This window comes from Vicugna pacos, chromosome 6 (assembly GCF_048564905.1).
Source record: "Vicugna pacos chromosome 6, VicPac4, whole genome shotgun sequence".
NCBI lineage: Eukaryota > Metazoa > Chordata > Mammalia > Artiodactyla > Camelidae > Vicugna > Vicugna pacos.
This window is the reverse complement of record NC_132992.1, coordinates 25455966-25471402: the sequence shown is the minus strand read 5'-3', so window position 1 is coordinate 25471402 and position 15437 is coordinate 25455966. Positions and strand designations below refer to the sequence as shown.

The window sequence follows — 15437 nt, the reverse complement described above, 5'->3', positions numbered from 1 at the left end:
TCCCACTTGCATTCTTTCCTGCACAAAGCCAAGGACCCTCACTTGGTGGGGTGCATCCTAGGGACTCAGCCGAGACCTAGGACACAGCCATACTCTTGAACCCCATTTTTTTTTCTATATCAATACTTTCTTTGCTCTCTGCTTGGAGATTAGCTATCTAGCTTAAGTTTGCCTCTCTTAGAAGGACTTCTTTGCTAACAGAGCTCCATCAAATGGCTGAACCCTATTTAACCTCTACAGGTCCTCACAGTATCTCCATGGAAACTGGAGAGATCCTTGAAGCACAGTTTGAAAATCATAGATAAAAACACACAATCACTTACAAATAATTTGACCCCATGTAAGTAACTTATTTTGATTGGCAACTGGGTAGTGTGAGGGACAGCTAAGAGTGTTTTGCCAAGGTCATCTCATGTCCAATACCCCTTATCATTTGCCCAAGTGACATGGATGCTGGGATATCAACCACAAGGAAATAGAGTAAGTGACCAGCACCTTAGAAAACCAATCAGTATATTTAGAATAAACTTTAGAAAATCTGCAGTTAAAACAAAACAACAAAAAAAAACTTGAGTGATTTATTTTTCAAGGCAAGTGAAAGATAAACCCGAGAAAAAAAAAGTTCAAACTTTCCTTGATTGACTCACGTATTTTTTTATACTGTTGAATAATACATGCATATTATACATATGTATATATTTGCAAATTCTTTACGGGAGGAGGTAGAAAAGGAAGGGTTCCGCTTCAAGATGGCGACGTAAGCAGCTCCCGAACTCACCTCCTCCCTCAAACACACCGAAACTACGGATATATATGAAACACCGTCCTTCGGAAAGAAAAAAACCCTGAAAACTAGCTGAGCAACTCCTACATATCAGGCCAACAAGAGAAAACCCACATGGAAGCAGGTAGGAATCTCGTCATAAACCCCACACTCGGCTCAGGGACCCAGGGTCTGGGAGGAATTCAAAACCCCGAGCTTCTCCCTGAGGAGCAAAGGGTTGAACCCCACATAGAACACCACCAAATTTTAAGATCTTCACTTGAGAGAGGGAAACGTCGTCCAAAACGTCTCACGTTGAAAACCAACAGAGCTTGTGCCCAAGAGACCCACAGGTTATAAGGGCCTGAGGATCGGCTCTTACAGGGCTCGAGCTCGGACTCACCTGCCCCGGGACCGGCGCGGGAGCAGCAGCCCCAGGGCCGCCCAGACTGTGTGGGAGACGCTCACTTGGTTTTTTCTTGTCCTGGAGCCTCGGCCTGAGGGGCAGGCAGCCGGTTTGACAGGTATCTGGAGACCTGTGGGGAGTTCTTCTGGAAGGAAACACAGCCACCATCTTTACACTCCCGGTCGCGCTCAGGACGCCGGGGTCTCCTGGGGGAGCTTTTACACGCGGCTAGTGCGCCAGTTTCTGCACCCGCTGCGCAAGGGACGTCGGTACGTCATCTGGCTGAGGAGGCTGACGAGGCTGACGAGGCTGACGAGGCTGACGAGGCTGACGAGGCTGATGCTTAGGTTCCACAAGACTACATACTTGGGCACTTTAAAAGCTGTTGCCTGAGGGTCCGGCTTGCAGTCAGCCTGAATCTAAGGGCTGAGGTCCTCCTCTCTGGGACGCAGACAGATCCGGGTAACTCCTCAACTATTGAGCCCATTAAAAATAAAATAGGCTGCTGGGACAATCGCAAAGGTTTGAGAGACGACCAAGAGCTGGGCAGGGTTGAGCAGAGAGGTTCATCTCCCACACGAGGCCACTCCTTCAAGACTGGGAAAGGTGACTTTTTTCAGATGTATAGAAGCCAACACAGAGAGGCAAGCAAAAATGGAGAAACAGAGAGGGAGGAAAGGTAGGAGGGAGGAAAGAATGTACAATGGCAAGTTGGAAAAAGAAAAGCTACATGTGAAAGAACAGATCCAGGGGTCAAAATGGATAAATTCAGCCACTCATTCATTACTGCTTATTGAACACTAACTGTCTTCTGAGGAATCTCATGCCAGGTCCAGGAGGTAAGAGATGGGAGTGCTGCCCTGGTGGTGCCTACAGACTGATGGAGATAGGGCTGTGGTGTTGCAGAATTTCAGAGTGCCCTCTTAGAGGCATGCAGTGAGGTGGCCCTCGGTGGGCACACTTGAACAATGAAATAAGTCCAACAGGAGTCAAAAACTCTGGGAGCAAAGGGACAGTGACCAAGACTGTCTGGATGAGTTAGGAACAGCCTTACGTAGAAGGTGATATCTGAGCTGACTTTAGACAGTGAGTGGAGAGTTACCAGGCTGAGAAAGGGGAAGAATCTGCCAGGCATTGAATAAAGTGACCATGTGTCAAAAATACCTCACTTTTCTGATGCCTAAAATCTCTGTGCTCAATAGGATGCCAATTTTAAGAACAAGCAACCTAGTGTGTAAGGAACTTTCTTAAAATCACACAGTGGAACTACATGGAAGATCAGGGGAAACTTATTTGAACCAAGACTTCAAAGAAAACAAAATGTCCTGCTTGCTTGTTTCTGTGATAAGGTTAACCCCCCATCCCCACCCCGGGAGCCCTACCTGAATTGCTTGCCCCTCTCATCATATAGAAACATCAAATGCTGTGGGAAAACACTGGAAGTTTTCAGTAAAGTTCCTGCATTTTATCTAATTTTTCTTCCCTTCTGAACAGTACCAGGAAGTCAAAAGAGGTCACTAGGACAAGTCAGCAATTCTGTGGAACTGGATGCTGGTTGCAGTGCCTCTGTTTCAGAATTATAAAATCTAGAGGTAAGAAAGATTTAGATAATAGTTAGCCTCTGACTTACTCAACGGTAGGACATGAAAGGCATAACACTTGTGTTGCAAAAAGGTCATCTGGTTTACAAGCAACCTCAGGGTCCAGAATTTGCTATTCTGCCTTCCCTTACAGAAGAGCACTGGACAGAAGAAAAGGCAGCTTCCCTGACGAATTGCTCAGGGTAAAGAGCAATTTGCCTTAAGACTGAAGCAACTTTAAAGACTCTACTTACATTTAGACCTAAAAAGAAAAAACAAATCACAGGCTCTAAGCTCCGATGTTTTAACCCTTTTAAAGTTATTTAAACAATTGCAAAGTGTGTTTCCAAGGTGCAGTATTTTCTTAACTCCCATGATTTATCATCTGGAGCAGATGGCAAATATGCTAACTATGTTCAAAACATCAGTTTTAATCATTTAAACCTCTTCAAGCACACTTTAAGAAGGGGTATGGGGTTTCCTATGAGAAAATATGGCATTGTTGCTAAACTCATGCTCTCTGAAATCAGACCTCTTTGGTTTAAATTCCAGCTTCACCCCACCTCCCCATATAACTTTGGCAAATCACTGTATCTCTCTAAAGCATAGTCCCCTCAACTGCATTGTGAGGCTAATGATAGTAACCACCTCACAGGGGTGCCATGAGGATTAAACAAGATGATCTGTGCAAACAACATACCATATCTTAACCACTCAATATATCAACTATTTTTCTTCTCATTTCTTTTCATTCCTGATATTTTCCCTTTAAACTGATGGTGGAAAGAGAGACTTATGAGAGTGCTTGGGATTTTTTGTTTTTTGGGGAGGTTTTGGGTTTGGTTTTTGTTTTTTATTTTTTTATTGAAGTATAGTTGATTTGAAATATTAGTTTTAGGTGTACAACATAGAGATTCAAAAATTTTTGTAGATTAAGCTCCACTTAAAATCTTTAGAGAATGCTTAGGTTTTAATGCACTTGCACTCTGGATTTATTTTGAGCTCCCCATGTTAATAGTGATAGAACATCTCTTTCCTCTTTTACTTCTAGTGTTAGAAAGCCTTAAGCAATGAATTGCAGTAGAGACTACAAGGATAAAGTGTGAATGCATGCAAGAATATTTGAGAGAAGAAATAAAACAGGAAAATAAAGATCAAAGGGGTTTACAAAATAACTGAAAAGCGACAGTTGTATTTAGGACAATCTTTCAATTATCCATAAAGATCATTCATTAAGGAAAAGAAGAATCAGCTGGCTAGCACAGCCCCAGATCCCAGTGTTCCTGCCTCTCCACAGGTTTGGAGAACACTGGAATCACTAATGTGTACTGAAGTCACCCCTACCTGATCGGCGCCAGGTCCTGAGCCTCACCATTGGTGACATGGGCCTAAGTATACTTGGATGTCCATAAGGCTGCCTAATTCACCATGGCAGTATAAATGAGTCTAGGCAGGGAAGAGATGCATTAAGGTTTTTTTGTTTCTGATTGTTTGTTTGTTTGTTTTTAAGGGAAGTGTTAGTTTTTGAGAGCAGAGGAGTAAACAGTTTAAACTCCTATTCCGAAACTTTAGCCAATGGTAAATAGTTGGCTGCTGCTTACTGTCCTTGATTTTAACTTTTTGTCTTTTCTCGTAAGATAAGTGTTCCCTGATGGAGAAGTGACTTATGACATAGAAAAGTGCTTGATTAGTAACCAGTCTGTCTCCAGCTGTGGAGCAGTCTCATCCTAAAAACTTTTGGGAGGTTCTAACTCGAAGCTGTGGTTTCATTTCAGAGGAATCCAGAAAGCGGGGGTGGAGGAGAGAGATACTATAGCGAAAAATCTCTTCCCTTTGTCTTCTGTACTCTCCTAGAAGGAGAGCACAAAAGGAACATACACAAACGAGGTTCAAGTACACTAAGAATCACAGTTTCTAAAGGATAGCGAGAGGTCAATGATTTGAGAGTCAAGAAACTCGTTTCTCATGTTTACTTCAGCTGTGACTCATTATGAAACATTGCCAGGGGTCCCAGAAACCTCCAGCCCTCAGTTTGCCCATCTGTAAAATGAAGATTTGAATAACTGGCCAACCCACATTACATCTGATATATTTTCAGAGACTCAGAATGAAAATCATAAACACGTATTAATACAAAGACGAGAGGTTCCCTGCTGAAAGAAACTAGGCTAGCAAAAAAAAAAAAAATTCACATTTAGATGCTAATTAGATGTACCAGATTAAAGTAATTTAGTAAAAATTAGTGAGAATAAAAATCTGTGGTTTGGTGATAAAAAGAGAGGACTTCTATAAGAAGAGACAGACAAAATCAGAGATTCGGTGACTCTCATTTACTTGGTAGAGTTTAAATGCTTCCCCTCCGTCCTATAAGGGAAATCCTTGGGAAGTTTGCAGACTGTCACCATCTGTTCAGCAAAACATGCATCAACATAATATTTTCCACATGTTACATTGTTTTTTTAATTTTTGAAAACAGAAATTAATCTTTTCCTAGTCGAATGTTTTACTATAACCACTGTCAAAGAAAATTAAGTAGAAGCTCTCTGTTTTGATCCTACTGCTCTTACCAAATCATTTGCATTCTCTGTGGCAATGTATGGCTTAAAGCTGAGAAGAAACTAATTTGGCTTCTCTTCAAAACATAGCAAGTCTATATTTCCTAAGTCTGTAGAACTGCTCTTTGAAGCCTATCTTTCATGTAGCTGCGAAGTCACATCTCTCCACTTTCCTCATCAGAACCCCATAGTGACTCCCACTGACAACTTAATCAAGGCCAAGTTTACTATCACTGCCTGGGTATCCACTCTTGGCTGTGTCATGGCAGCCAACCACCCCTGTCCTTACTATCCTTCTTTCTCCCACCACCACTCCACTGGCTGATACACTTAGCAACCAGGCCTGGAAGACAATGCAGTTGGCCAACTAGTGCCTACCAGCATGCAAGGCATAAAAGGACATGGACAAATGGTCCTAGACATTCTTCCTATCCACACAAACTGGTTGGGAAGGAGATAGAACTATTAGAGGAAAAGACAGTAAAAACATCCAATGTGACATGGTAAAAACCATAATTACAACAATGATGATGGTAATGATGCTGGTAATTGGGCAGGATCTCAAAGTTAACTCCTTTATTTCATCTGTGTCTTCTCTTCCAAGTTTCTAGACTATGGTTGGCCAGAGGAAAATTAACTTTTAACCCTATGTGGTTTAAAGTTTATAGTTTCATCCAGTTCTTTTGGTTGTCCTTTTAGGTAATACTCAGCTGTATTGGTAATGCCCATTTTCCCAAAAGGCAAAATCCTAGAAAACAATTGTCTTGTCCAGCTGGTTTTGTGGTGCTCTGAGCAAATCTTGGTCCATCTATGACCTTTGATAATAATATCATCTCTCCAAAAATTAAATTTATTTTTACCTCACAGCAATTCCCATAAAGAAAGAAAACACTGAGTGATGTGTTCATAAAAAGTGTGAAGAGCAGATCTTACTGTTATTTTTAAACAAGTAAATAAAGAGTTCAGCAGTTACTTTAGAATAATTATTGTAGGCTGACTGCATCCCCCCAAATTCATATTTTGATGTCCTAACTCCTAGTACCCCAGAATGTGACTACATTTAGAGATAGGGTCTTTAAAAAGGTAATTAAATTAAAATGAGGTCATTCAGGTGAGCCCTAATCCAGCATCACTGTGTCCTTCTAAGAAGAGGAAATTTGGACACTGACAGGCACAGTGGGAAGATCATGTGAAGACACAGGGAGAAGACGAGCCATCTACAAGTCAAGAGGAGAAACCTCAGAAGAAACCGACCCTAGACACACCTTTATCTCAGATGTCTGGCCTCCAGAATTGTGTGTAAGCCACCTAGTCTGTAATCTTTTGTCATGGCAGCCCTAGCAAACCATTACAATAGGAAACCTCTGAAAACATCTCTCTGTGAACAGTACAACAAAAAGAGTTTTTTTGGTCTGTTTTTTCACTGGTATTAGCTGTTTTACACACTTCAATAGTATCTGGCACAATAGATGTCAAATAATATTTATTGAATTAATGAATAAACATTATCTGTTGAGTTAATTCAAGATGTAACTTTAATGCATTTTGCCAAAATAGCAAATCAAACTAAAAAAGTAACTTTCTCATTAAAAAAAAATTCTACATTTATACATTTATGTGTGAGGTAATTTCTAATCATTGTTTAAAAAATTGTTTTAAGGCTAAAATAGTAACAAGTCATTATTTCCACAAATGTTAATGAGTTACTTTCTTGGGGTAAAAGCCTCAAATTGTGGAGAAGTGACTGATAAAAGTATTTAATTTGAATTTTCATGTATGTTTCTATAGCCAGAGTCGTCCTGATATTCAAAGCCTTGCTTGTTTTTTTCTCTCATCTTACTGATCTCTTCTAAATCCTGCAGAAGTTGTTAGAAGTACAGTTATCCCCATTTTATAAATAGAGAAAGTGAACTGGCAAGTCAGGGAATGTTCTTCAATATTGGAAAGCAGGCTCATAGGGAAGGCAGTTAAACCGGATGAAAACAATGAAACATATGCACCTGGGAGAGGGAGGGGGGAGGAGGGGAAAGAAGAAACTGAGGAGGACCACAGTCTTTGCCCCTCTCTCTACCCACAACTTCGATCATACCTAGAGTCCAGCAATTCAGAATCTTTCACATTGTATCCAAAAGGGTTTGGTTTCTGAAGTGTCCCCACCATCTAATTAGAAGACCTCAGCCTCTATGTAGGCATCCCCATTCATTCACTCATTCATTCAGTAACTAGTTACTGAATATCTACTGTGTGCAGGACACTCGTGTAGACTGTCTTGTACAATGTCCTGTAGTGAACAAAACAGACAAAAACATCCCCGCCCTCACAGGGCTTACATTCCAAGGGTGGAGACAGAAAAGTAAAAATGATAAATAAGTAAAACATATAACATGTTAGACAGTATTAGGTGCTAAATAGGAAAAAAAAAAAGAACAGATAAAGATGTGCGATAAAAAATGTGAGGGATAGTTGTAATATTACGTTAGCCAAGGAAGGTCTCATGAAGATGAGTTAGGAGGCTGACTATATGAGAAAACATTGAAACACGTTCTTATCTTCTCAAACAGTATCCTGAGCTTTAGATGCAAACAGCCTGGCCTTCATTCACAGCGCCACTCCTGATTTATGTGTGAATTTGAACAAATTTCCCAAGTTTTCTGAGTCTCAATTTCTTTTTCTGTAAAATGAAGAAAATTATACTCGACTTGTAGAATTGTAAGGAGTTTATGCAATACATATAAATCAAGTGCTTAAAACAGTGCCTGACATATAAGAACTCAATGAATATTAGGTTTTGTAATTGGGTTTTTTTTTTGGTTTTTTTTTTACTAGTGGTATTCCTACAATTTGATTTCAACATTGTGAAAATGCGACTAAACATCAGACCGCCTCACTGGATTGTTGTGGTCATCTGATGAGGTAAGACATATAAACAGCTCTTGAATCCTGGATCACAGTAAATGCTAAATATATGCCTCTTGCTCTTGTTATGGTTGTAACCAGGTATAATTTTTATTTTCTTAACAACTGCAACAGCATTCCTCTTGGAAAAATACCCTATGGGAATAGAAAGTGAGCTCCTAAGCGCATGGACATGAATCTACAATAATTAAGCAAAAGAGAAAGGAGAGCTAGTTAAGCTGCTCTGCACTTGAAAACAAATGGTGGGGAACTGGGAGAAAAGAGGGGAAGGAGAGAGGACCCAAGAAGGTGTTGTGAGGCTTGGAATTTTACAGGGTAAGGGCTTTCGAGATCTTCTCTAAGGATACGATGGTGGAGAAACATTTTACACGTAGAGATGCATGAAATTCAACTAGAAAATGTTTTGTTGCAACATGAACCCTTCTTCCGCCTGCCCATGCCACCAAAATCTGTAGTAAAGACAATTAGACTCACATGTGCTTTGTATGAATAAGTCTTTTGTGCATATTGGGAAGGGTTTCGTGAGCCAGAAGTGACCATGAAAATGTAAAGGCCACAAGAATTTGGAGAAATCTTAGAGATGACTTTGGGCTTCTACAGGGAATGGATGAGGCCTTCAGACAATCTTACCTAGTTCTCTGACATCTGAATGACACTATTAATAATAACAACCACAGCATTAGAAGGGGTGTGTGTGTGTGTGTGTGTGTATTTTGGTGGTGGAGGGAAGTGGACATTATAGGGACCTTACACAATAGTGGGGGCCAGTTAAACTGTCTCTAATAAATCTTTTGTCTGAGTCTGGAGCTTGAAGTCCACAGGGCAGGTCATCAGAATGAGAAGAAAAGATATTAAGTAGGGGTAAACAAGTACAATCTGGAACCCACAAGGTCAGGGACAGACTAGAACCCTCATCAGTGATAGCTCCTCTAACCTTGATGATGTGGGCATCCAGCCTGAAGGGCCCTTTGTCACAGAACTAAATAGACACGTAGTTCAAGAGTCAGAGAACTTTGAGGATTCCCAGGAAGGTGGCTGCTGCCTGGGGCAATGAGGTGAGCCAACAGATAGCAACAACACCTGTCACTGTGAGCTTCCAGAGTGCCTGCCCTGACTTTCCAAGAGTGAAACACAAAATGGTTGCTGTTTCGCTTTCAATCTTCATACCTATCGCAAACGTGTCTCGTGTGGCCCATCTCAGCTAGATACATTCAAGGAAGGGATTTCTCTAAAACATAATTCAACCTAGCCAAATTAACATATGACAAGGCCACCACACTAATAATTCTTGCAACAATGTGAGCTAGACATTTCATCCCCATTTTCAATTAAGAAAAATGAGGTTTAGCTGAGGGTCCATAACTTGCCTGGAATCACAAAACTAATAAATGGCACAGCCAAAATTCTAAATGCCTCTACATTGCCTAATTAGACATATTAAGTAACAATAGTCCAAATGGGAATAGTGACTTAATAGGTATCCCAAAAGGACGCCTCTAGTATTGTTAACTTTTATGATAATTAATCCCTTACAAATGTAAAACTGTTGTTTTCAATATAGTTTCTTATAAACTTTTCCTCTGGATCTTCAGAACAACGCTGTGAAAAAGACAGGTGAGTTTATTACCTACATTATACAGATGGGCACATTAATTCTTATTTATACTTTTCCTAAACCACACAGCCATTAGCAGAGCCAACTCTGGAATCCAGGTCTCCTGACTGAGCCCATTGTTCCAGAGCTCCATTCAAGTCAAAGTAGCAGGCCAGAGTTGACAAATGAGCCAAGAAGGAAACAAAAGGAAAGATGATAAAAAATAAAATAAAATAAAATAAAATAAACAATAGTAGATTTGGTAACAATTCTGTTAAAATTTTTTAAATGCAGTGCCACAGACCTGCTCCTTGCCTAGCAAATGAATTTACCCACATCATCCTTACTCTCATCTCTATCTCAGTAGTAGTGAGAACCAAACAGTTCCCCATTATCTGGCATGGTTCCCATGTCCCAGCACTAGGTTCTGATTTTTTCCAAGTTCTGAGGTTGGGAGCTGGGCACTGAGTTAATCCAGTTTAGGAAGAATCAATGGTGTCATCTTTGAAAGGAGTCAAAATTCCATCTTCATTTTACCAAAAAAGCTGAAGTTCCCTCTTGTTGAGACTTCATGAGAAACTAACTATGGTGACTGCTGTAGCTAGATTTTATTTATTCCTTCTACAAATATTTGTGGAATTTCTATCATGGGTAAGCAAAGTGTAATGCACTCGGTGGACACAACATGAATCAAACAGAGTCCACCCTCAAGGAACGTACAGGAAATAAATGGATGAGACATAAGCATGAATCTATATATACTATGAGATGCTGTGAAAGAAACTGTAGATCAAGTGCTATGGAAGTTCAGTTAGAGATCATTCCTTCTGGTTAGGGATAATAAAGGAAGCCTTTGTGGGGCTTGAGCTTGAAAATACTGTCTAAAGAAAGTAGCTTTGAAAACACAGAGTCCTTTAGATTAGCAGGAGCACAGGCATGTGAGGATGAGAAGTGGGAAACACAGTTAGAAGGGAGGGTTAGGAGTGTAGGAAATAAAGTTAGAAGGGTAAATTGGAGCCAGATTGTGGTGGACCTTGGAAAATCTACATCGGGAATTTGAAATTTATGTGTGGAATCACTGAAGTTCTCAAAGAGTTTGGGGGCAACTTGAAACACTTGGGTTAATGCTAGTTTGCAAACTTTGAAGAAAAGCAAATCTCAACTGATTTACATTTAACCATTTTCAATCCTAATTAAGTGTCATGGAATAAATAAAGATGATTAATTCTTTTAAATCAAAGGTATTAACTCTGGCAGTTATCCCTTCTGACTAGCCCCTCATACTCAAAGAATGCCTGCGTTTGGATAGAGACATAAGAAAAGGCAAGGAAGGGAAAATGTCCTGTTGGTGATGAGATCCTACTTAGCTTAACTTGTTTGAACCCCAGGATAATGCTATTTTCAGTACTATCTTCAATTGTGGTTTCCATAAGCTGCTGGCCCTTGGTTGGAAGAGAAATCCCTAGTCCATCTGGAAGTTCTACTGCAGGGAAAATAAAAACAGGCAAATCAGTCCCTAATTTTCTGATGGAGAGAGTCCATTACAAGGATGGTTGCCTCTGGAAGTATCTCACAGGAGTCACATCAAGTCTTTTCATTTCAATGACTAGGAAAGTGAGTAAACTTAGGCAAGACAGCTCATGAAATTACCCATCCCTGCATCATCCCGCAGTCATATGATGATGTCCCAAGCTATGGTGACTGTATAAATGAAACTTCATTCTCATGGGAGAGAAGAAATCAAGTCATTATACTGTCATTGTTTCCTAATGAAGATTTCACAGCCTAAGACTGAAAGAATAGGGGAAGTTTTTAACTATTCCTTTAAATATACATTTCTATGTATACAAATACACAAGTATATTAAACATATTATTTTAACATTGTATTAATTTAATATTATTTGATCATATTATTTTAAATTAAAATAACTGAAGTTTTTTTCTTGAAAAGTGAAGATGACCCACTCCCAATAACATGTTTCACAGACCAATGGGCAAATATCCAATTACCCTAACTGCTCATTTTTCTAGAAAAAAATAGAGATTATAACAGAGACCGCCCTCTGGCAGTCAGTTACAATATGATCATGATATACACATTTTCGCACATTTAGTTATTAATTTTGCCTAAAACTACTTTATAAAAACCATTGCTTCTTTGATGGGCATGAAAAGGCAGACAGAGAACCCCAGATACTGATGGCCTGGAGGATTCCCCAAGAAACAAAGGAAAGGTGGAGAAGCAGAGGTGAGAACTCTGGACCAGCCAGACCAGCAGCCAGCGACTGATGTTGTGGGAGGGGAGGGGTTCCAGCCTCCCCACTCTCCACCACTAATACTCCCCACAAACAAACAAACCCACTCTCAATTCACCTTTTAAGTTTTCATTTTTATTTAGTTTTTACTATTATTATGAATGCTATTTTCTGTCAATGAATCCTTATCATGCAAATAAATCTAACTGGATTCAGAGAACAATCAAACAAAAACACAAGCCTCCCTCTAGCAAAACTATTGAAAACACATTCCTTTAAGGTTAAAATTAAACAGCCTCTGCTGACTTTTTTTTCCCCCATGGCAGCAAACACTGGGTCTGTCTTAAGCCTTCCCTGGCTGCCCCACACATTTATACCAGCTTAGAGGCCTCCAAGAGGCAAATAACAAGCAGAATTAAAAAGGAACAAATGACCCACAGCCTCGGTGCTTTGTTTCTAGGAGCAACTGGTGTCCACTTCCAGAATCTCTGAGGCTGGAAATGATGGGGGAACTATGTGGTCCAGAAAAAAAACAATGTGTGGACCTGAGTGGCATGTCATTATTAAATTTCCTTACTGGGCCAACATACTGCCTTCTTACAGTTTACCAGATTTTGCCTAACCTCATCCACATTTAAAAGTCTATGGAAAAACAGGAGGGCCTTTCAGGGGGAAATTCATTCATGTTTGGATTCAGGCAGACTGAGGAACCTTTAATAGCACTGTCATTATCCTGCAGGGCACACCGCAGAGCAGCCAGCAAGCTCTCCCTCAATGGACACAAAATTTCCTCTGGAATTTACAGAGCAGAAACCTTAAACACACATCGCCATAAGAACCAGATTACATAATGTCTCCATCACCCTCCTGACAGCTACAATTATGAGTCAATCCCTGGTTTAAATATGAAACCGGAAGCTCTGTGTTTCCCCTCTGACTATGTGGCAGGCTAAGTGGACCTCTCCGGGCCTGTCAGTTTGGAGATCTGAGCTGCTCCCACAGTCACTAATTTAGCATGAGACCAAATGATGGGGTAATTAAAAGCAGCACTGCCGAGACCCACTTCAGGACCAGATGTTCTCCTTGTTTAACCATTGCCCACATGAGGAACAGAAATAGTGCCCCTACCCCCCCCCCCTTTAATTTTTCTTTTTCTTTATCTTCCCCAGCTAATTTCCGGCTTCTGATCCCACAAAATAAAATAAAAATAAAAGCCCCATTACCAAAAGATGACATGTTATTGAACACATGCCTGTAAGTTGTAATGTGCCCTGTAGTCTCCTCTTTGTACTTCTTGAAGCCTTCCAGCGCAGAAGACTTAAGTTGCCCTGGAAACTTAGCAGGACTAACAGCTCTAAAGAGCCCCACCTAGCTGCAAGTACTTGAATGTGAGTCAACACTGACCACCCTGGCACTTAGTAGCCAGAGACTAGTGAATAGCATTGCTTTTTGGTTTTTTAGGAGCCAAAGATGGGCTGAATGAGGCATCCCCTCCCCTTTTATTGACCAAAAAAAAAAAAAAAAAGGACAAATAAAAGTCTCTACCCTAACTTCTACAGCCCACTGGCTAAGAAGGCCATGGGTCATCTGGTAAATAAAGGAGAGATCTTCTCTTCATTTCTCTGGCTACTGGATAAATAATAAGACAGAAGAAAAGGGAAATTGAGCTATAATTCAAATCTTTCAAAAATGGAAAAGCAGTATACAATATAGCTACTTCAGTCTTATCAAATTAGATGAACTAGCTTTCATATGTCCTTTGGGATCTAGGGTCTTGCTTCCCTAGCTTTTAAACAACAGTCTTTAAGCACTATCTTGCAAATCAAGAGAATAGAGATGCAATTGTAATTCCTGTAACTCCCCAGTTTGTGACCATAGACAAGCCACCTCTCTGAAGTAATTTCTTAATCTGTAGTAGGGAATGAGTTTTTGCTTTCTTCTCTTCAGATGCTTATCTCTGCAAACCTTATCCTCACCAACAATTTCTAGGCATGTGCATTTCAAATTTTTAAAATAAAAGATATTACCAAGTCTGAGGATTTGCAAATAAATAGGTATAGTCCTTTAAAAAATAAATAAATCTAATGTATAAGATTTGTTTGTTCACGTGGGATTTTTGACTCTATCAATATAATCAGACGAGAACCTTCCATTCTGGCCTTCAGTCAGGTAGATTGATCCAAGTCAATAACTATTAATGATTCAATCTAAAATAAGGATAAAGCTGCTCTAAAAGAAATATTGTAAATCAGAAGGAAACAGAAATATTCATTAATTTGGAGGAAATTCAGCAGTTCTGTAAAGTGAAGGACACTGCTATTGATACCGTTGTGTAACTTTTGTTCTATCCTACAATCGCTTCATATGTGGGATTTGATGTGGGTTGTGTCCACTTAGCTAAATAGACAGGAACAGGACAGTCTGAAAAGAGTTTCAATTTTCAGGGGTGATATCCACATCAAGACAAAATGCAATCCAGAATGACAGCCAAGCAGGGCCATATGACAAGAAATAAAGTTGTGGGCAGCTGTATGTTGGGCATCCTCTACCCTGACACAAATAAGGAATCACTGAGTTCCCATCTTTAAACTACACTTTACAGTCCTCACCACCTGATTTGTGTGTGTGTGTGTGTGTGGTGTGTGTGTGAAGGGAGTTGGGGAAGATGATGAGACTATCCATTTGTTTATGTCAGTGTCACTTAAGTGGCATTTCCTGCAGATACCTGGAGATGTATCTGAAGTAGGATGTCTGCTACTGTCTCATATTTATGAGCTACCTGATTTGGATGCAAAAATATACTGTTTTTTATTGAATGGGGGAAATATTCAATGTATGCAAGCCCTTAGAGGAAAATACGCAAGTTAGAGGTCTAAACAAGGCCCAAAATAACAAGAACCATACAGACATATTTAGATCAACATATAAGAAACAATAATCACACATAGCCTCTTAACTGTCCTACATCCATGGGATGTTTAAAGAATGAGTGAAGGATCAACTAAGTACACCCCTTGCAAATATAAAACGTGATTCACTTTTGCCAGGATTAACCATCCACTCCTGGGGAAAGAATGACTCCTCCATCTCAGTGCCCCATTCTGCTTTGGGTCATTTCAGGAAACATTTCCAGCATGTTTGTGCTCTCAAAATCTTTTCCTGCTCTTTCCTTCCAACTTCTACCTAGCCACAGATCCCCAATACCCACTTGGCTCCCTGTTTTTTTAGATTTATAAGTGAAGGAAAACAGCAGCAAGTTAGTATTAATTCTTCATATCCTGGATTTATTCATTCATTCAACATAATTTGTTGCCCAATTCTGATGGACAAGGCCTGCTCTGGACATAGAGGATTCCAGAATTTAGA

The 15437-nt window shown here is 40.0% G+C and overlaps 1 long non-coding RNA gene across 1 annotated transcript; it reads left to right on the top strand.

Annotated features, from left to right (window-relative positions):
- The first annotated feature begins 743 nt into the window (after window positions 1-743).
- On the top strand, window positions 744-10038 carry LOC140696837 (uncharacterized). The gene is made up of 4 exons (XR_012073384.1): window positions 744-908; window positions 2664-2761; window positions 8131-8217; window positions 9905-10038. It is a non-coding gene; the product is annotated as an uncharacterized lncRNA (long non-coding RNA).
- Window positions 10039-15437: the final 5399 nt, after the last annotated feature.